The sequence below is a fragment of the Bos javanicus genome, chromosome 13 (assembly GCF_032452875.1).
Source record: "Bos javanicus breed banteng chromosome 13, ARS-OSU_banteng_1.0, whole genome shotgun sequence".
In the NCBI taxonomy this organism is placed as follows: domain Eukaryota; kingdom Metazoa; phylum Chordata; class Mammalia; order Artiodactyla; family Bovidae; genus Bos; species Bos javanicus.
Window position 1 is genome coordinate 12,163,755 of NC_083880.1, and position 21,212 is coordinate 12,184,966.

The following is a 21,212-nucleotide window of genomic DNA, read 5'->3' on the forward strand; positions in this document are numbered from 1 at the left end:
AGTTGGACTATAGGGAAAGCTGAGTGCCGAAGAATTGATGCTTTTGAACTGTGGTGTTGGAGAAGACTCTTGAGAGTCCCTTGGACTGCAAGGAGATCCAACCAGTCCATTCTAAAGGAGATCAGTCATGGGTGTTCTTTGGAAAGAATGATGCTCAAGCTGAAACTCCAGTACTTTGGCCACCTCATGCGAAGAGTTGACTCATTGGAAAAGACTCTGATGCTGGGAGGGATTGGGGGCAAGAGGAGAAGGGGACGACAGAGGATGAGATAGCTGGATGGCGTCACTGACTCGATGGACGTGAGTCTGAATGAACTCCGGGAGTTGGTGATGGACAGAGAGGCCTGGCGTGCTGCGATTCATGGTGTCGCAAAGAGTCGGACATGACTGAGCAACTGAACTGAACTGAACTGAACTGTATTCATTGAATTCACAGATTCTGGAGATTTGCGTGACCCTTGGAAGGGAAGGTCTGGCCCTCAAGGCTCCCCCCTAGTCTGTAGGATGACCCCTCCCCTTACTCACCCCGCGCCCCCCCCCCGCCCCCCCCCGCAGCAACACACACATAAGGAGCTTTCACACTGAAATTCTGCAAGGATCACAATTATACAAAGGCATCCTCAAGCAGGGCCACTGAACTTGCACAGAGACAGGCTGGATTCCTTTGAGTGAGGCTCCCTTTAATTCTCAGCTTCATGATTGCTCAGAACGCTTCTGTACAGAATAATATTTTGAAATATCAATTGAGATCTCTACTAACAGCACCCTCACCCCATTTCTTTGGTCCTTGTTCTATTCAGGTAAGGGCAATTCTTGGCTTTTGATTTGTAAAACCCTAGCCCTTGGAAGTCGGAAAGAACAGGCATGATATTGATTGATTTGGGAGGCCACTGATGAATCAAAACAAGTCTCCAATTTGAGACCAGATTAAGATCCCCTGGGTTTGAGGGCAAGGATAGGACAAGTAGGACCTAGGAAAAACCGGAAGATGGTAACTGGCTTTATGTGGGATCTTGAAAAAGGGGTACACAGAAGCCTCCTGGAGGAGAAGTGGGAAAAAGACTTTGAGAACTGTAAAAAAAAAAAAAAAAGAAAGAAAGAAAAATTGTTTAAACATAGTAAGTCAACTGTACTTCAATAAAATATATATATTAAGAAAAAAAATTTTTAATTTACTAACAGTCGCTCTATACAAAGCCCTGATTCTGGGCCAGTGCATGCACTTGGTCCTTTACCTATGACACCTCAAGATCACTTATGAGACAGGTACCATTAACCTAGTTTAGAGGTTTTGTAGCCCTGCTCGAAATCAGCAGAGCAGTCACAAAGTTGGGACTGGGAGCTGGAGGTCACCTGAAGGATGGGCTGTGAGGGAGGTCTCCATGCTCATCTAAATTCCTGTGCCTGCTCTCCCATCTCTTTCATGTCTCCTTCCTCCCCTCATGTCTTTTGGAGCCTCTAGCCCTGGTTTTCGACTAAGCAGGAGCAGCAGCAGCAGCCCTGGGTTTTGGGAAGTGGCGCTGGATAGCCATTGTGTTATTCATGCAGGAGTCAATAACACTTGCTGAAACGCTCGTCCATCCTTAAGCAGTGCAAGAATCTTTTCTGTCAGGCTGTTTCTCCGGGCCTCCTCTGCCTCTCATTAATTTTAGTAGGGGCTGCCTGTCTTTCTTCTCTCTTGTTCAGTGCCCTTCTAATCTATTTTTCCGCCCGGGCCTTCTCCCTGACACAATTTGATTTCCAGGCTGCTAGCGGGCTTCTTTCTGGCTTTGATTTATGTGCGCCGTGCCTGTGCTACATGTCTTTGCCGAACGGATGTGTCTTCGCTACCTTTTTACAGTCCCTTTAAAGACCCACCGATGCTTGGCAGAACGTCGTAGAAATAATACAGAATAAAAGACAGTTCTGGGGAGCCTGGTGTCTCTGGCTTGATGTTGGAATGAGGGAAGATTTAGAACTCCTCAGGGTACAGGGAAAGAAAAGTGAAGGGCAGATTTTCAGCTGCCTAAGGAGCAGTTTTTAAACTTCTTTTTTTATTGATTTCGGGCCCTTCGAAGATAGGCATGAACTGACGGGGTTCAGAGTACAATGTGAAAGATCTGGGGCTTAGTTTCAGCGGAGATTCCTCTGGCACCTGACTGATCCCCTGCTCTAGCTTTTCTCCCTCATTCTCCCCCAATTTGTCCATCCTCCCCACCCCCAAAAAAGTCATGGGAGGATCAAGCACCCTCAAACCAGACACATTTCAGACGTTCATCATTTCACACAGCTGCAGATGGTTTTCAGTGCCCCAGCTTTATTTTATATTTTATTTATAATCCACCAGTCATTATCCAAATGCCTTTTTGCAAACCTAAAACTTCTTCATAGAGATCCATGCCCCAAGCTGGGTGAAAATTAATTTAGAAACGAAGTGGGGTGGGGAGAATGGATGAAATGAGCTTCCTTTATCCCCATTTAATTTAGTACAAATTCTTGAGTTTGCTCTGATGCTTTAACCCAATGAACTCAGTAACTGCAGGTAAAAGTTATGGAAAAGTGGTACAAACAGACGAAGAGGGTGTATGGATGATGTTTTGAGTGAGCTTGCCAAGTTAAAGGGTTCTGTTGGTCGACTTGATAGAGATCTTTTGGATGGCTAAGATTCACTTAGGAGGGGCACGTTGAATGTTTGCTCCCTTGAATGGTGCAACAGAAAGAGACATGCAGCTCAACACTGTTCCGGTCCCTGAACAGAGCATTGCAGGGGCAGGAACCATCGGTTCCTGTCTTTCCCACCTTCTGCAACTGCGTCACACCTCCCAATAATTAGTCCTGCAACAGCAGAGGAGGTTAAGAGGAGTAGGTACTTTAAAAAGAAAGAAAGAGCAGTGGATATCGTGGCACGGAACAGGTTAACCTTCGGTCAGATGGAACATTCCACCGTGCAGAGTGGTCGACTGCCGGAAGATCCCAGATCCCCTCAGCTGCTGCTGCTGCTGGTAAGTCGCTTCAGTCGTGTCCGACTCTGTGCAACCCCATAGACAGCAGCCCACCAGGCTACCCCGTCCCTGGGATTCTCCAGGCAAGAGTACTGGAGTGGGGTGCCATTGCCTTCTCCGGATCGCCTCAGCAGCAGTGGTTTAATCAGGTATTTAAGGGGCGGGAGAATGGAGGCAGGTTTGCTTGACTGGAAGTAGAGCATCTCACTGAGCCCCTCTATTTCTCCGCCTACTAAATGGTGATAATAGCGCCACCTACCTCACAAGTGGGTGAATACATGTGAAAAACTTAGACCCCTGTCTGGCATCTGGATAGTGCCCTGTACCTGTCTGCTGTCGCCACCTTCCATGATACACATGTAATGTATGCGTGTACATATATGTGTGATATGAGATCGCACAACTCAATGCTTAGCTATTTATTTTCAACAAAAATTTACTGAGGTAAAAGGCCAAGGTTATAAGGATATAAACCAAAAAGATTCTAGTTCAGTTGTCCACATGCTCATAAATTAGGGGGCCATGAACCTAGAGACAATAATTTGCATATGATAATAGTACAGATTTAAGTGGATACTTATGCAAATATGCGGAGAAGGCAATGGTGCCCCACTCCAGTACTCTTGCCTGGAAAATCCCATGGATGGAGGAGCCAGGTAGGCTGCAGTCCATGGGGTCGCGAAGAGTTGGGCACCACTGAGTGACTTCCTTTTCACTTTTCACTTTCATGCATTGGAGAAGGAAATGGCAACCCACTCCAGTGTTCTTGCCTGGAGAGTCCCAGGGACGGGGAGCCTGGTGGGCTGCCGTCTATGGGGTCACACAGAGTCGGACACGACTGAAGCGACTTAGCAGCAGCAGTATGCAAATATGAGGGAGCCTATAGAAAGATCTACATTTGAGAGGTTGTTAAGGAGGGTTTCCTGGAAAAGGGAGCATATGAACTAAGCCTTAAAGATGAAGAATGAAAGCCCCAAAGAAGAGAAGTGGCTATGAAGCCACATGATTGAATAGCAGAAAATGCAGAAAGAAAACACTAGAATTGCAGAGCTTACAAAAGGTGTGGGAGGGCCAGCAGGTATAGCTGATTCCTCTGGGGTTTTTGCAGGGAGATTGGGTCCTTACAGAGTAAAAATATCAAGAGGATGGATGTGAGCCAGCCCCCCATTTGGCAGCCTTCTGAGTCTGCGTCCGTCTGTCTGGTAAGCCCTGTGCAGAGCTGAGCGGCTCTAAGGCTCTTGGTCTCTTTTTTTAATTGACATGTAACATTATATTCATTTTAAATGTACAACATAATGGTTCAATGTTTGTATATACTGCAAAAGGATCACCACAATAAGTCTAGTTAACATCCATCACCACAAAGAGTTAGTTTTTTCTTGTGATGAGAACTTTAAGGTTTACTCTCTTAGCAACTTTCAAATATACATTATTGCTAACTATACTCACCATGCTACAGATTACACCCCCATGACTTATTTAGCTTATAACTGGAAGTCTGTGCAGTTTGATCACCTGCACGCATTTCATCCACCCTTCAATCCCTGCCTCTGTAACCATCAATCTGCTCTTTGTGAGTTCATTTGTTTGTTTTTTAAGATTTCAAACGTAAGTGAGATCATACAGCACTTGTCTTTTTCTGTTTGACTTATTTCACTTAGCAGAATGCCCTCAAGGCCCTTCCATGTTGTTGCAAATGGCAAGATTTCCTACTTTTTATGGCCAAGTAATATTCCGTTACATGTATGCACTGTATTTTCTTTATCCACTTATCCGTTGATGGACACTTAGGTTGTCTCCATGTTTTGGCTATTGTGAGTAATGCCTGAAATGCATGTAAGGGGTGCAGGTATCTTTTAGATTTAGTATGTTCATTTCTTTTGGATAAATACCCCAGATACAATTGCTGGATCATATGGTAATTCTATTTTTAATTTTTTGAGGGGACACCATTCTGTTTTCCATAGTGGTTGCACCAATTTATACTTTTACCGGCAGTGCACAAACATTCCTTTTTCTCCACATTCTTGCCAACACTTGTTATTTCTTGTCTTTTTGATAATAGCCTTTCTAACAAGTGTGAAGCTGTGGTTTTGATTTGCATTTCCCTGATGGTTAGTGATGTTGAGCATCTTCTTGTGTATATGTTGGCCATCTGTAGGTCTTCTTTGGAAAAATGTCTGTTCATATCCTCTGCTCATTTTTTGATTGGGTCTTTGTTTTGCTAATGAGTTGTATTACTTTTGTATTTTGGATATTATCCCTTTATCAGATATATGCTTTGCACATATTCCCTCTCATTCAGTAGGTTGCCTTTCATTTTGTTGATGGTTTCATTTGCTGTGCAGTTTTTCAGTTTGATGTAGTCCCACTTGTTTATTTTTGCTTTCATTGCTTTTGCTTTTGGTGTTGCTGCTGCTGCTACTGCTAAGTCACTCCAGTCGTGTCCGACTCTGTGTGACCCCATAGACGGCAGCCCACCAGGCTCCCCCGTCCCTGGGACTCTCCAGGCAAGAACACTGGAGTGGGTTGCCATTTCCTTCTCCAATGCATGGAAGTGAAAAGTGAAAGTGACGTCGGTCAGTTGTGTCCAACTCTTAGTGACCCTATGGACTGCAGCCTACCAGGCTCCTCCGTCCATGGGATTTTTCACGCAAGAGTACTGGAGTGGGGTGCCATTGCCTTCTCCGAGGCTTTTGGTGTTAAATCCCCCAAATTGTTTGCCAAGACTGATGTCAGGAAGCTTCAGTTCAGTTCAGTCGCTCAGTCGTGTCTGACTCTTTGCGATCCCATGAATCGCAGCACTCCAGGCCTCCCTGTCCATCACCAACTCCTGGAGTTCACTCAGACTCACATCCATCGAGTCGGTGATGTCATCCAGCCATCTCATCCTCTGTCGTCCCCTTCTCCTCCTGCCCCCAATTCCTCCCAGCATCAGAGTCTTTTCCAATGAGTCAGCTTGTCGCATGAGGTGGCCAAAGTACTGGAGTTTCAGCTTTAGCATCATCAGTCCCTCCAGAGAAATTCCATGGCTGTTCTCCTTCAGAATGGACTGGTTGGATCTCCTTGCAATCCAAGGGACTCTCAAGAGTCTTCTCCAACACCACAGTTCAAAAGCATCAATTCTTCGGCGCTCAGCCTTCTTCACAGTCCAACTCTCACATCCATACATGACCACTGGAAAAACCATAGCCTTGATTAGACGGACCTTTGTTGGCAAAGTAATGTCTCTGCTTTTCAATGTGCTATCTAGGTTGGTCATAACTTTTCTTCCAAGGAGTAAGCATCTTTTAATTTCATGGCTGCAGTCACCATCTGCAGTGATTTTGAAGCCCCCCAAAATAAAGTCTGACACTGTTTCCACTGTTTCCCCATCTATTTCCCATGAAGTGATGGGACAAGATGCCATGATCTTCATTTTCTGAATGTTGAGCTTTAAGCCAACTTTTTCACTCTCCTCTTTCACTTTCATCAAGAAGCTTTTTAGTTCTTCTTCACTTTCTGCCATAAGGGTGGTGTCATCTGCATATCTGAGGTTACTGATATTTCTCCTGGCAATCTTGATTCCAGCTTGTGCTTCTTCCAGCCCAGTGTTTCTCATGATGTACTCTGCATATAAGTTAGCTTACTGACTGCATTTTCTTTTAGGAGTTTTATGGTTTCAGGTCTTATGTTCAAATCTTTAATCCATTTTGAGTTGTGGTTATTTTTATAGGCCACATGTAATTCTATTTCAAGGTAATTGAGAGTGATTTTCGGTAACTTAACGTGCATCTGTATTTCACTTTTAGGCAGAGCTGCCTTGGGCAGCTTTCTCTTCTCAAACCCCTCCCCATGCCCACAGTGATACCCTCACTGGTCTTCCTGCACCCTACACCCTGTCTGCCTCCCCCTCCTACATAGGGGCATCATCCCATGCTCCAAGTGAGACAGTTTCATCAGAGGTTAGAGAATCACAATCTATCGCGAACCCACAGCTTCCGGCCTCATTTCTCACTCCTTTCTGGACATTTCTCCAAAGATGAGAGGCCCCAATCCAAACTCATCCTCTGCCCTCACTCGATCACACTTCTTCCCTTTATTCCTGCACAGACTCAAAGCTTTCGTGTCTCCTTGAAGGCTTTGAGTGCCTCCTTGCTTCTTTTTGGCCAGCGTGTGGGATCCTTGTTTTCTGACCAGGGATCGAACCTGTGCTCTCTGCATTGGAAACATTTGTCACTTTTTACCTCTTTTTTTCAGGTTTCTGTCTGTGTGTCTGATTTTCTTTATGAATCACGAGTCTCTTGAGGGCACGATCTGTGTTCTGATCATCTGTGTATATACCTCCATGATGTTTCAGTCTAAGTAAAGTAAAAAAAAATATTATGGATTATGAGTCAAAGTGACTATGATTTTTCAGACTTTAAATGTTAGTTCCCTCTAGAGACACGTGGGGGCGCCTTAACCAAGCAAAATGACGTGAACTCTTGTAGATGGATTCCTTTCTAAACTCTTTTATATTTATTTTTATTCAAGTATAGTTGATTTACAATGTTGTGTTAATTTCTGCTATAGAGCAAAGTGATTCAGATATATATGCACATGTATTCCATAATCACTGGAAAAGACTGTGATGCTGGGAAAGATTGAAAGTGGGAGGAGAAGGGAACGACAGAGGATGAGATGGTTGGATGGCATCACGGACTTGATGGACGTGAGTTTGAGCAACCTCCAGGAGTTGGTGATGGACAGGGAAAACTGGTATGCTGCAATCTATGGGGTTGCAAAGAGCTGGACACGACTGAGAGACTGAACTGATACGCACGTATTCATTTTTAAAAATACTCTTTTTCATTATGGTTTCTCATAGGATACTGAATATAGTTTTCTGTGTTATACAGTAGCACCCTGTTTATTATTATTATCCATTCTCTAATTAATAGTTTTCATCTGCTAATCCCAAACTCCCAGTCCATCCCGCCACCACTACCCCTTGGCAACCACAAGTCTGTTCTCTGTACCCATAATTCGGTATTTCTAAACTATTTGATACAGAAAGCTGACTACCGAAGAATTGATGCTTTTGAACTGTGGTGTTGGAGAAGACTCTTGAGAGTCTCCCTGTAAGGAGATCAAATCAGTCAATCCTAAAGGAAATCAGTCCTGAATATTCATTGGAAGGACTGATGCTGAAACTCCAATCCGTTGGCCACCTGATGCGAAGAACTGACGCCTCGGAAAAGACCCTGATGCTGGGAAAGATTGAAGGCAGGAGGAGAAGGGAATGACAGAGGATGAGACGGTTGGATGGTATCACTGACTTGATGGACGTGAGTTTGAGCAGGCTCCAGGTGTTGGTGATGGACACGGAGCCCTGGCGTGCTGCAGTTTGTGGGGTTGCAAAAAGTCGGACACAACTGAGCGACTGAATTGAACTGAATCTATTTGATAGATGATGGAGCCCCTTCTGAATTCTGTCTTACTGATCATCATTTTGACTGAATGTGGATGACAAGAAATAAATGTAAGAAATGATTTAGTGGGTAAAGCCAGAGAGTTAATAAATCAAATCCAAAGGTTGCATCTGGTCAGAGAGACAAGGCAAACCTAGCACCTGCTTCTCTGAATGAGGGGCCCTATGATCACAGACTATGGATATGACATTGGTATCATGGACCTCCAAGTAAAGAAGGACTGGGGGCTGTGTTATGGAATGAATTGGGCCCTCTGGAAATTCCTATGTTGAAGCCCCAACTCCCAGTGGGGTGGTATTGAGAAATGGGGAACTGCAAAGGTGCTTAGGTTCACATGAGGTCACGAGGGAGGAGCCCCGTGGTGGGATCTCTGCCCTTGAAAGAATAGAGGCCAGAGCTGTCTCTCTGCTGTGCGTGGAGACAGTGAGAAGGTGGCTGTCCGCAAGAGAGCTGGCCATGCTGGCCCGCTGATCTCCAACTTGCAGCCTTCAGAACTGTAGGAAAAGAAGTCTGTTGTTTAACCCCCTAGTCTACAGTGTTTTGTAGGGCATCCCAAGCGGATGCAGGCAGACTGTGTGAATGGGAGGGGCTGCCTTTCAAGCTCTTTTTCTTGTCAAGGAAAAATTGATAGATAAGAAAATGCTGAAAGATAAGTCAGGATTAAACAATGGAATTTCAAGCCCCTATCAGATCCTCTGATTTTATTTTCTTAAAGTATATGTGGTGTTTTGATACTTATCGTACGTGTCATAAAGAAGCGCTGTTAGCCTTTTCTTTTCTAACAGGCATATTGGTGTCAAATCTCTTTCATTAGTTTGTTTAGACCAGAATTTTATTTTGATTAATATTTTTGAATGTAATCCTTCCCATTCTTTTTTTTTATTTGGCGGTGCTGTGCATCTTGTGGGATATTAGTTCTCCTACCAGGGATCAGACCCAGGCCACCTGCAGTGGAAGCATGGAGTTCTACAACTGGACCACCAGGGAACTCCCAATGCTTTCCATCCTTTCTATTGGGACATTATATGGGAAATGGGCTCTGAGAGCTTTGTTACCTGTTTTCTTTCTTTCTTTTTTTTTTTTTTTTGCTATTGTTCTAAATGTGCCAAGCATTAATTATAATTGATCATGGGTTGTCTATACAAAAATAGCCATAGAAACTGCCACCCAGGGCACTTGACAGGCCTGGATTTACATGCATCAGACCATCACTTTCCTGATTCCTCCTTACTACTCTGTGCTACTGTTCAGTTCAGTTCAGTCACTCAGTTGTGTCCGACTCTGTGACCCCATGCATGGCAGCACACCAGACCTCCCTGTCCATCACCAACTCCTGGAGTCTACCCAAACTCATGTCCATTGAGTCGGTGATGCCATCCAACCACCTCATCCTCTTGTTGTCCTCTTCTCCTCCTGCCGCCAATCCCTCCCAGCATCAGAGTCTTTTCCAATGAGTCAGCTCTTTGCATCAGGTGGCCAAAGTATTGGAGTTTCAGCTTCAACATCAGTCCTTCCAATGAACACCCAGGACTGATCTCCTTTAGGATGGCCTGGTTGAATCTCATTGCACTTCAAGGGACTCTCAAGAGTCTTCTCCAACACCACAGTTCAAAAGCATCACTTCCTCAGTGCTCAGCTTTCTTTATACTCCAACTCTCACATCCATACATGACTACTGGAAAAACCATAGCCTTGACTAGATGGACCTTTGTTGGCAAAGTAATGTCTCTGCTTTTTACTATGCTGTCTAGGTTGGTCATAACTTTTCTTCCAAGGAGTAAGCATCTTTTAATTTCCTGGCTGCAGTCACCATCTGCAGTGATTTTGGAGCCCCCCAAAATAAAGTCAGCCACTGTTTCCACTGTTTACCCATCTATTTGCCATGAAGTGATGGAACCAGATGTCATGATCTTAGTTTTCTGAACGTTGAGCTTAAGCCAACTTTTTCACTCTCCTCTTTCATTTTCATCAAGAGGCTCTTTAGTTCTTCTTCACTTTCTGCCATAAAGGTGGTGTCATCTGCATATCTGAGGTTATTGATATTTCTCCCAGCAATCTTGATTCCAGTTTGTGCTTCATCCAGCCCAGCGTTTCTCACGATGTACCCTGCATATAAGTTAAATAAGCAGGGTTGTGCTACTGTAAAGCCTTCATATTTTTAAAATTTACATGTTTGTTTATTTGGATATACTGAATTTGAATAAGATAAATATATTGGTAGAGTTCAAAGGTACAATTTAAGGTGATTTTCAAGCTGAAATGGGGCTTCCCCAATGGCTCAGCAGGTAAAAAATCTGCCTGTAATGCAGGAGACATAGTAGATTCAGGTTCGATCCCTGGGTCAGGAAGATCCCCTGAAGAAGGAAATGGCAAGCCTCTCCAGTATTCTTCCCTGGACAGAGGAGCCTGGCAGGCTATAGTCCAAAGGGTTTCAAAGAGTCAGACATGACTGAGCAACTAAGCAGACATAAGCTGAAGTAGAAACCCCTCCTTTCTGTCCTCCAACCCTCCTCCCCACCCCTTCCACCCTCCCCAGTGGGCTGGGCTATTGAGTGCCTGTCTCTGTGTGTGGGTGTCTGTGTATAATTATACTCTGCACAAAGACAGGGCTGAGTTTCACATCTCGGTCAACCGGGTGTAGCCGTGATAACATAAGTGTCTTCTCCCTCATCCTTCTCCTTGGGAATCATAGGAATCTCAGGGAAGGCTCTGAACTTCCGTATGCATGGACATGCTGAGGGGGTACTGAATCCATGATCACTAGATCTTCAGAAGTAGAGAGGTCCCAGTTTATAGCTACATCACAGATCTTTTCTAAACATATATATTTTATAACATATCATATAAACTTAGAACAATACAGTGTAATGTTTTACAAACTGCTTTTTCCCTCTGATAAATTGTAAATACTTACATGACACTGAATATTCTACAAATGACTTGAATGGCAGCATGCTATTTTATTCTATTTTTTAAAAATTTGCTGCTATAAACCCATCTATTTGTTTATTTTATTAAGGGTATAGTTATTTTTACAATGTTGTGTAGTTTTTGCCATCCAACAAAGTCAATCAGGTATTTGTAGACATAGATCCCCTTCCTCTTGAACCTCCCTCCCATCCCCGCCATCCCACCCCTCTAGGTCATCACAGAGCACTGAGTTAAGCTCCCTGTACTATATAGCAGCTTCCCACTAGCTATCTGTTTTATACAACAGCAAGCTACTTTATAATACTGCCTTACCATAATTTATTTAACCATTCAGCTCTTAACCGACATTTAAATTGTTCCTAATTTTTAATATGATAAGTAATATCACAATAGGCAACCTTTTGCATAAGTTTTTCTGCACAGCTCTGGTATTTCTCTAGGATGAATTCCTAGAAGCAGAGTTGCTGGACCGAAGGATAAGAACATACCTGATGGCCTCTGGCACTTGTTGCAAAATTGTCCTCCAAAAGTTTGGTTCCTCTGGTCTCAAGTATTTTAAAGAGAAAAGGTATAGGACCTAGGATCAGACTTAGGAATCATCTATCGATATGGTTTCCTTTGTAGCTCAGCTCATAAAGAATCTGCCTGCAATGGAGGAGATCCCAGTTCGATTCCTGGGTTGGGAAGATCCCCTGGAGAAGGGATAGGCTACCTACTCCAGTATTCTTGGGCTTCCCTGGTGGCTCAGCTGGTGAAGAATCTGCCCACAATGCAGGAGAGATCCCTGGGTTGGGAAGATCCCTTGGAGAAAGAAATGACTACCCACTCCAGTATTCTGGCCTAGAGAATTCCATGGACTTGCAAAGAGTCGGACATGACTGAGTGACTTTCAGTTTCATCGATGTGGTTAATTTTCTTCAGGGAGATTAAGATCCCCATTGGATGCCTCACACATACGTGTGCATGCAGCCATATCTGTTGAACAGTTGTTCGGATAAAGACTTCCTTTGCATTCATGACAATGGAGGGAAATGTGGCTGAGATGGGGCTGGGCAGAGGGTGCACAAGGAAATCTTAGAATCACTGCAACTTTGCTATGTTTCTTAACGGTTCCAGGCAGTTCACAGATTGATTAGCAAAAACTCCAGAGAAAGATCCAAATGTTAAGACTTTGAGTTTAGATTACCATTGATTTAAGAAACAGAAGTTTACAAAATACCCATTTCCATAAGTAGGCTATCTCAGTAAGTCATGCCCCTTTGGAGCAAAAGTGGGGTGGTCCTCCTGGCCCATGGAGCATCCTCTCCCCTGTCCTCAACTAGTGAGAAAGGAGTCTCCTTCTCCTTGTCTGCACTGCCCTAGACACGAAGGAAATGCCTCTGACATCCTGCAGTCAGATATTGTTTGTTCTTTAGTGGCTCAGTTGTGTCTGGCTTTTTGCAACCCCACGAACTGCATAGCCTGCCAGGCTCCTCTGTCCATGGGATTCTCTAGCAAGAATACTGAAATGGGTTGCCATTTCCTCCTGCAGGAGATCTTCCCAACCCAGGGATCAAACCTGCGTCTCCTGCTTGGCAGGCAGATTCTTTGAGTCACCTGGGAAGCCCTGCAGTCAGATGAGCCCCTTTGATTTTCTTCTGTTTTGTAAGAATGTTGCTCACACCCATCTGTTGCCTTCTGTCCTTATCCCTCCCCCCCTTGCTGACTTCCATCACCCCATTATCGACGGCTCCCATTGTTCTCAGCCTGGTGTAAAAGGAAAGAACTGAGTCAGAAATCAAGACATCCAGGTTCTACTGATCCTTGTCTACTCATCTCTCAAATGAAAGCCTGAAGCTAATTAGAATTGTTTAAGAAAACCCAGAGCTAGACTGACTCTGGTTAAAGCAGCAAAACCATATTTTATTGAGGATTATTGCAACAGAGAAGAAAGACCTGAATATAGAATCAGACAAATCCAGCATTTGCTGTGGGAGTGGGTGGGATAGGTGGGTGGAAGATTCCTAAGAAAAAACATCAGGGGAAGGGGGGATTCTGGCTAACCTGCCCCAACAGGATTTTTGCTGAGGGCAGGCCAGGATGATCAAATATCGCCAGGGGGTAGTAGAGGATGAGGAACCCGATCTGATGCTGAGGGTCATCAGATATGGAGGGGTGGGAGTCTAGCTAAACCAAATTAGCAGTATTCTTGCTAAAATCAGACAACCCAGAGATGAAGACAGAAGTCCTAAAAGTGAGGCCTGGAAAAGTTCAGGGAGCCTGCATAGGGTTTTATCAGGGAGAGATCTTTGTCAGGATGTTTTCAAACAGTCCTGAGAAGCCCCAGGGGTTCTGAGGAGGGGCCTTAGGATTGTGGGTTGCAAGAGGGTGGGGCTGAAGGCCCGAGTAGACAGACCAGCCTCACCGCCAGCCCAGCAGTTCCGCTCTTACCTTGCTGATCTGTTGGGCTCTAGCCAAAATTCCTGTTTGTGTTGTCAGTAGAAGCCTTTCTCCAAACTTAGAAGAACATTAAGCCAGAAGGTGTGTGAAGACCCTTCCAGACACACATTTATAGGATTTGAAGTCAGCCTCCAGCCACTTAAGCACTTTTCTTCCTAACAGACATCTCAGGGAACTTTGCATGAAAGGGAGGGAGGCTTTTTATGTTACAGAAACTCACAATGCTCAGAGTGCCCCTTCCTTCTGTCAGCAGCTTCTCCTTCAAGGACACACCCTTCTTAAGCACGTTAACACAACCAGCCCCAAAACATCTGAGCGCGTCTCTCCCGCTTTCCAGAGATGAGTATTCTTCATTGCTCCTGACTTGCATTTTAGGGCATCCGTCCTCTGTGGGAGGCCCTGATTATTCATCCATTTCCATAACACATGCTGTAGTATGATTAAAGCCTGTTCTGCAGAAGAGGAAACTGGGGCACAGAAGGAGTGTTGAACAACTGACCTCAAATAGCACGGATTGTCTCTCAGGGGGAGAGAATCAGGGCTGGCGCTTCCCCAAATCAGTTCCCTTCCTGCCAAATGCCACCCTGCTCATTTCTCTTTTCTGATCTCTTGATGGCACCCAGAGTGCTTCTCTCTTTTGATTTTATTCATCTGGGAGGCCAGCCCATCACAGTTTGGTTGCAGCACACAAGGGGGCAGCCTCCAGGCTTGGAGGGCAGGGCTCAGAGCTGAAAGACACACCTCCTTGGCACGCTTGGGAGAGTGACAACACCTTTCCTGTGTGGTTGGGTCAAAGGAGATGGTCAGTGGGGTCTGGCTGAAGAAGGACTCCATCTTAGGCCTGTTCATGCTGATCATGCTCGGCCACCTTTCCAATGGACTCTGAACTCTGTGTTTAGTGCTTATGAAAACAACAACAGAAGGATAAGACCCCCTCCAGACAGGGGAACCTTAAAGATCATATCTAGGTTACTCATCGCCTAAGAGAAAATATACACTAATCACCCCTTCCTCCAGACAGGCCATAAATTTTTCTGTATCAATCGGAGTGTAACCTCGGGTTTCTTGATTATTGGCTAATTGTTTGACTGTTTGACCACATGAGCACATAGCACGTGAATGATGGGGTTATTAGGATTGTATTTTCCTTGGTTTATGTAAGTCTGAAGGATTTGGAGTGGTGGGTTCAGACACGAACACATGGGTATAAAAGATTTTCACAAATGTTGGGCGGGGTCCTTGGCTAAGAGGAGACTCTGCCTTGGGCCCGCCAGTGTAATAAACTGCACTCCACTATCTGCATTGTCCTTCTCAGTGAGTTTGTTTACGGGAACACGTGGCTACATCATGGCTACATTGCTCCACCTTTACCCCTTTTTTTTGTTGCCATGGGGATAGTCATGGGCTGTGGCAAGAGGATATCACAGAATAATCTGGAGGCAACCTAGCTCTTGATTGCATCTCAAATAACATTTAAACTCATCATCATCAGTCATGACCTAAAAGTCCAGTCATTTGCAAGAGTTTTTTTTTTTTTTAAGTTAATAGATTTTACAGTTCCAAAAGTTTAACTTTCAATCAAGAGGGAAAGCCCAAAGAACTCAACAAAGGTTTTATCATAAGAACACTCCCAAAGGTTTCCATTTTGTGGCACACAGAGAAAACAGTAATACCGTATTTGTACAGTATACTGGGCAAAGCCACCGGCCACCAACTCAGGGTAACCAGCTCAAGGTAGGCCAACTCAGTCTGCTTTGCAGCCCAGCTGACCACCTAGAGGCTGAAGGGATCCACATCTTATCCCACCTGTAAAGAAAAGAATATTGCCTGTCACTCAAATTCTATAAGGATCAAGCCATCAGCCACTGCAGGGCACCCTGGGAGGAACTGAGGATGGAAAAGCCCAGGAAGCATTCTGTACTTGGGAGACACGTCCCTAGATGGTTAAGATGCATATCCAAGGAAAAATTTCAGTAACCTCGGATTCTTGCATCTTCTCATATACAGAAAAGCACTAGAATCATTAACTTGAGATATCTGGTTGGGTGTGTGTGTGCATGTGTGTGTGTGTGCGCGTGTGCACGATTAGCAGTAATCTTTTACCAGGATGTATGCTTGACTATACGTATTCCCCAGCCAGAAAAAAATTGTACCCAGCCAGAAAAAAATTGTATACATCCTGGCTCCTCACCTATCTCTACAGAGCAGTTCCTCAGAGCTGTCTGAGAGGCTTGTCTCCCAGGCTATCGTCCTCAGTAAGGTCCCCAAACAAAACTTAACTCACAACCTCTACACCGTGCATTTTCTCTCAGTTGATGCACCCATCCTGGTTACTACTCAGCATAGGGAACCTCTGCCAGATAAACAAGAGTTGGGGAAAATCACAATAATGTGACAGTAATATTTCCCATAAAAATAGACATAAAAATTACATTGAGACAGCCAAGAAGGGAGTGAGACCCTGATGTGGATACCCTGAATGGGGCTTTCTCTGGGGAGGGGGGATGGTCTTGAAGGTACTGGAAATAAATTTTTAAATCTTCAAGCTAGGACCATGGAGGGATACCACCCCACACCCACTAAGATGGCTACTGTATAAAATAAAATAAAATAACAAGTGTTGATGAGAATGTGGAGAAATTGGAACCACTGTGCACTGTTGATGGGAATGTAAAATGATGCAACCAGTATGGAAAACAGTATGGAAGTTCCTCAAAAAGTTAAAATAGAGCTACCCTATGATCCAGCAATTGTATTTCTGAAAGTACACCCAGAATAATTGTGAGCAGAGACTTGAAGAGTTATTTGTACATCACATTCATAGCAGCATTATTCATAATAGCCAAAAGGTGGTAACAAACCAAATGTCCTTTGGCAGATGAATGGTTGAGCAAAATGTCTTATGTACATTCAGTGCAATATTATTCAGCCTTAAAAAGGAAAAAAAAAATTCTGGCACATGCTATAATATGGATGGACATAATGTCCTCAAAAGGACATTATGCAAAGTGAAATAAGCCAGTTCCTAAAAGACAAATACTGCACAATTCCACTTATAAGAGGCACCTGCTGCTGCTGCTGCTGCTAGGTCTCTTCAGTCGTGTCCGACTCTGTGTGACCCCATAGACGGCAGCCCACCAGGCTCCTCCGTCCCTGGGATTCTCCAGGCAAGAACACTGGAGTGGGTTGCCGTTTCCTTCTCCAATGCATGAAAGTGAAAAGTGAAAATGAAGTTGCTCAGTCGTGCCCGACTCCTAGAGACCCCATGGACTGCAGTCTTCCAGGCTCCTCCATCCATGGGAGTTTCCAGGCAAGAGTACTGGAGTGGGGTGCCATTGCCTTCTCCGATAAGAGGCACCAAGAGTAGTCAAAGTCATAGAGACAGAAAGTAGCATGAGGGTTGCCAGGGCTGCAGGAAGAGGTGAGAGAACAAGTTGTTTAAAAGGTGTTGAGTTTCAATTTTGCAACAGGAAAAGAGTTCTGGGATGGATAGTTTAAAAACAATATGTGCTTAATTCCACTGAACTGTACACTTAGAAATGGTTAATAACCTTTTTCAAGAATATTCTTTTTTTAATTTTAATTTTTTGACTGTGTGGTATGTGGGATCCTAGTTCCCCAATTAGGGATAAACTCATGCCCTCTGCGTTGAAAGCACAGAGTCTTAACCACTAGACCTCCAGGGAAGTCCCTAAGATAGTCAATTTTATGTTACATATATTTCAGAACAACTTAAGAAAAAATCAACAAGTGGGATTAAAAGAAAAGAAAGTCAAGATAGATTTTGGGAGGATCTCAAAGAGAAAGGGCTTGTGTCTTAATTTTCTAGAAAAGCACCAGAAGGCTACAAGTCTTAGAGAGGAGTCTCTTTGCTAAAGCAAGTGAAATTTCTGCAGAGGCTCGTAGGACAGAAGGTGGCCTCCTCACTATCCCCCTACATCTTCTGGCCAAAGGAGAAGCCAGGGAAGGAAACCTGATCTGAATGACTCAGAGCAACGGGGGTGTCATTGAATTGTCTCAGGCTGCTCCGAATTGACTGGATCAATTTCTGCCAGCAAGACATACATCAGGCTATAGAAATAAAGAGAGCACATCCTTCCACATTTCAGGTCACGACCCTAAAACTCACAATCCGAACAAAGAACAACATATACCGGGAGAAAATAAGACAGCGGCTGGATTTGCCCCAGAGCCCTCAGTCATCTGACCTTGACCCTAATGGTAACCGTCATATCCTTTCCTTCACGGGGTCCTACCCACATGAACTTCCTTAGTAGACGTGACTGGAGGCCCAAGGCAAATTGTCATTTGGGTCCCCCAGGGGTACAGAAAGAACCCTTGCCCATTTTACAGAGTCCAAGAGTTTTAGCTGTGTCTGTGATTGGTCCTGATAGAAAACTTTAGCTTTTGTGAACTCCTGTCAGACTGTAGTAGCAAATTTTTTAAAGATTATATTTGAATGTTTTATTGTAACCGGTGTGCCCTAAACATCCCCAGTAGATCAGGCCTCATATACATTCATGTCTGTACAACCACATGGCTATGCTTTTATCTTGCTTACCTAGAAGAACTTCTTTCCTAGGGTTTCGTCCTGAAGCATTTCTGGGGCTTTCCAAGGACACTGACATGTTCTGTGAATCCATGCCGGTGCTCCCTGCCCCAGGGCCCGTGCAGAACTCTGAGGTGGGACCACCGCCACCACTGCTCCCTCCTCTTTCTGTGTGAGTTTCTGGAACAAGGAATTCCCTCCAGCTCCCACCCAAGGTGGGCATGAGCTCTTCCCACGCCCCTCTCCTACAAAGTGAAAGCTCAACTCATGTTGTCACTTTGGCAAGACTTTTATTTTATACAAGCTGGAATCAAGATTGCCGGAAGAAATATCAATAACCTCAGATATGCAGATGACACCACCCTTATGGCAGAAAGTGAAGAGGAACTCAAAAGCCTCTTGAGGGAAGTGAAAGTGGAGAGTGAAAAAGTTGGCTTAAAGCTCAACATTCAGAAAACAAAGATCATGGCATCTGGTCCCATCACTTCATGGGAAATAAGTGGGGAAACAGTGGAAACAGTGTCAGACTTTATTTTTCTGGGCTCCAAAATCACTGCAGATGGTGACTGCAGCCATGAAATTAAAAGACACTTACTCCTTGGAAGGAAAGTTATGACCAACCTAGATAGCACATTGAAAAGCAGAGACATTACTTTGCCAACAAAGGTTCGTCTAGTCAAGGCTATGGTTTTTCCTGTGGTCATGTAGGGATGTGAGAGTTGAACTGTGAAGAAGGCTGAGCGCCGAAGAATTGATGCTTTTGAACTGTGGTGTTGGAGAAGACTCTTGAGAGTCCCTTGGACTGCAAGGAGATCCAACAAGTCCATCCTAAAGGAGATCAGTCCTTGGTATTCATTGGAAGGACTGATGCTGAAGCTGAAACTCCAGTACTTTGGCCACCTCATGCGAAGAGTTTACTCATTTGAAAAGGCCCTGATGCTGGGAGGGATTGAAGAAAGGAGGAAAAGGGGATGACAGAGGATGAGATGGTTGGATGGCATCACCAACTCGATGGATGTGAGTCTGAGTGAACTCCGGGAGTTGCTGATGGACAGGGAGGCCTGGCGTGCTGGGATTCATGGTGTTGCCGAGAGTTGGACACGACTGAGCGACTCATCTGATCTGATCTGATAGTTGCTTTACAATGTTGTTAGAAGGCTATTTTTAAGAAAGTATAACACAGAGATTAATATCAGGATGGTGACAGGCACAGGGCCCTGAATACTGAATAGGTACTGGCCAAATAAATGAATTATGCTCACAGTCTATAAGGGTTCTAGGAGGCAGAAACTGACTTACCCTTGAACCAATCTCGATGATGAAGACTGGGTCCAGCTTTCTCCTCCAAGGAATCTAAGGGAGAAAGCTGTTTCTCTGGCACTCTTTCCCTCCTTATGGGTGGCTTCTAGCATGACAGGCAGTGGGCGCACCCACCCCTTACTCCTGGGGGTGGGGTCAGTCTTGCCCAGCAAAAGCCCAAACCCAGCCCCTTCCACCTCTTCAATCTTGGACGACCTGGTGGCTTTCACAGCCTCTCCTTTCCCCATGTCCTTGTGCCACTAAAGAATAAACAACTCACAAACACAACAACAACCAGAACACCCCATATTCCAACCAAAGAATAAGCGATGTTTCCTGCAAAACATCCTCTCAACCTATGAGCATTGCTTTCCAGTCAGTCATCATTTGTTGATTCCAGCCACCCACTTCCAAAACAGTTGGGAAAAAAAAAAAAGTTATTCTTAGTATACTTTCCCTTTTCTGGCCATCCTTTCCCACCTCCTTGCTCTCTCTCTCAGAGGTTGGACGTTGCTGTATCAGGTGGAAGCCTTGATGCCTCTTTTGTGTTGAAAGGGGGAGAGGGGGGCTTCCCTGGTTAAGACTCCGCACTTCCACTGCAGGGGGCACAGGTTCGATCCCTGGTCAGGGAACCAAGATCCCACATGCCCCACAGTATGACCAAAACAGAACAAAGTCTGATATGGGGGTGGCCCCTCAGACGGCTCTTGGGGGTGCCTGGAGTGCAGACTTCTCCTCTTGTTCCCAGTGCCAGCTGGGCCTCCATCCCCAGCTGCTCACATCCAGCCAAGCCAGTGCAGAGTGTCTGAGCCTTGGATCCACTGCAAGCTCCCGGAGAGAATCCTGTTAGTGGAACTTTCCGAGGCTTCCTGCGTGATTGCAGTGTTGCAGATCCTTCTCGGCGCGTGTGTGGATGTTAGTGTCTGTGAACGCACGGGCAGCCTCTTGTCTGTATTGCCAGGCCACCCAGGCCCTCCTCCCACTAGCGTTTGTACACTCAGAGGGGTAGGAGGCCAAACAAACCCACTCCTGGCTGAGGCTTCATGCAGACGTCTCGTGTGCTCCCTGAGATGTCACACAAGAGCAGTGCCTCGTCTGGCTCTCTGTACTTCAAGTTCTGGAAACACAGACACCTACATCACAGCAGGCTTCCCAGCGAGGGCTGCCAAGGGGAAAGCCGGAGCTGCTGGGTGTCTGTGGATGTGCCAAAATAGCAGCTGTTTCTCACGCAAATATAGCAAGGAGTCTATGGTTTTTCTCAGAGGCCTTTTCATCAGGAAAGAAAACGTAAGTTGATATTTCTACTGCTTGGATGATGAAGATGCTTCTGTCAGTTCAGTCACTCAGTCGCGTCCGACTCTTTGCAACCCTATGGACTGCAGCACGCCAGGCCTCCTTGTCCATCACCAACTCCCAGAATTTACCCAAACTCATGTCCGTTGAGTTGGTGGTGCCATCCAGCCATCTCATCCTCTGTTGTCCCCTTCTTCTCCTGCCTTCAATCTTTCCCAGCATCAGGGTCTTTTCAAATGAATCAGTTCTTCACATCAGGTGGCCAAA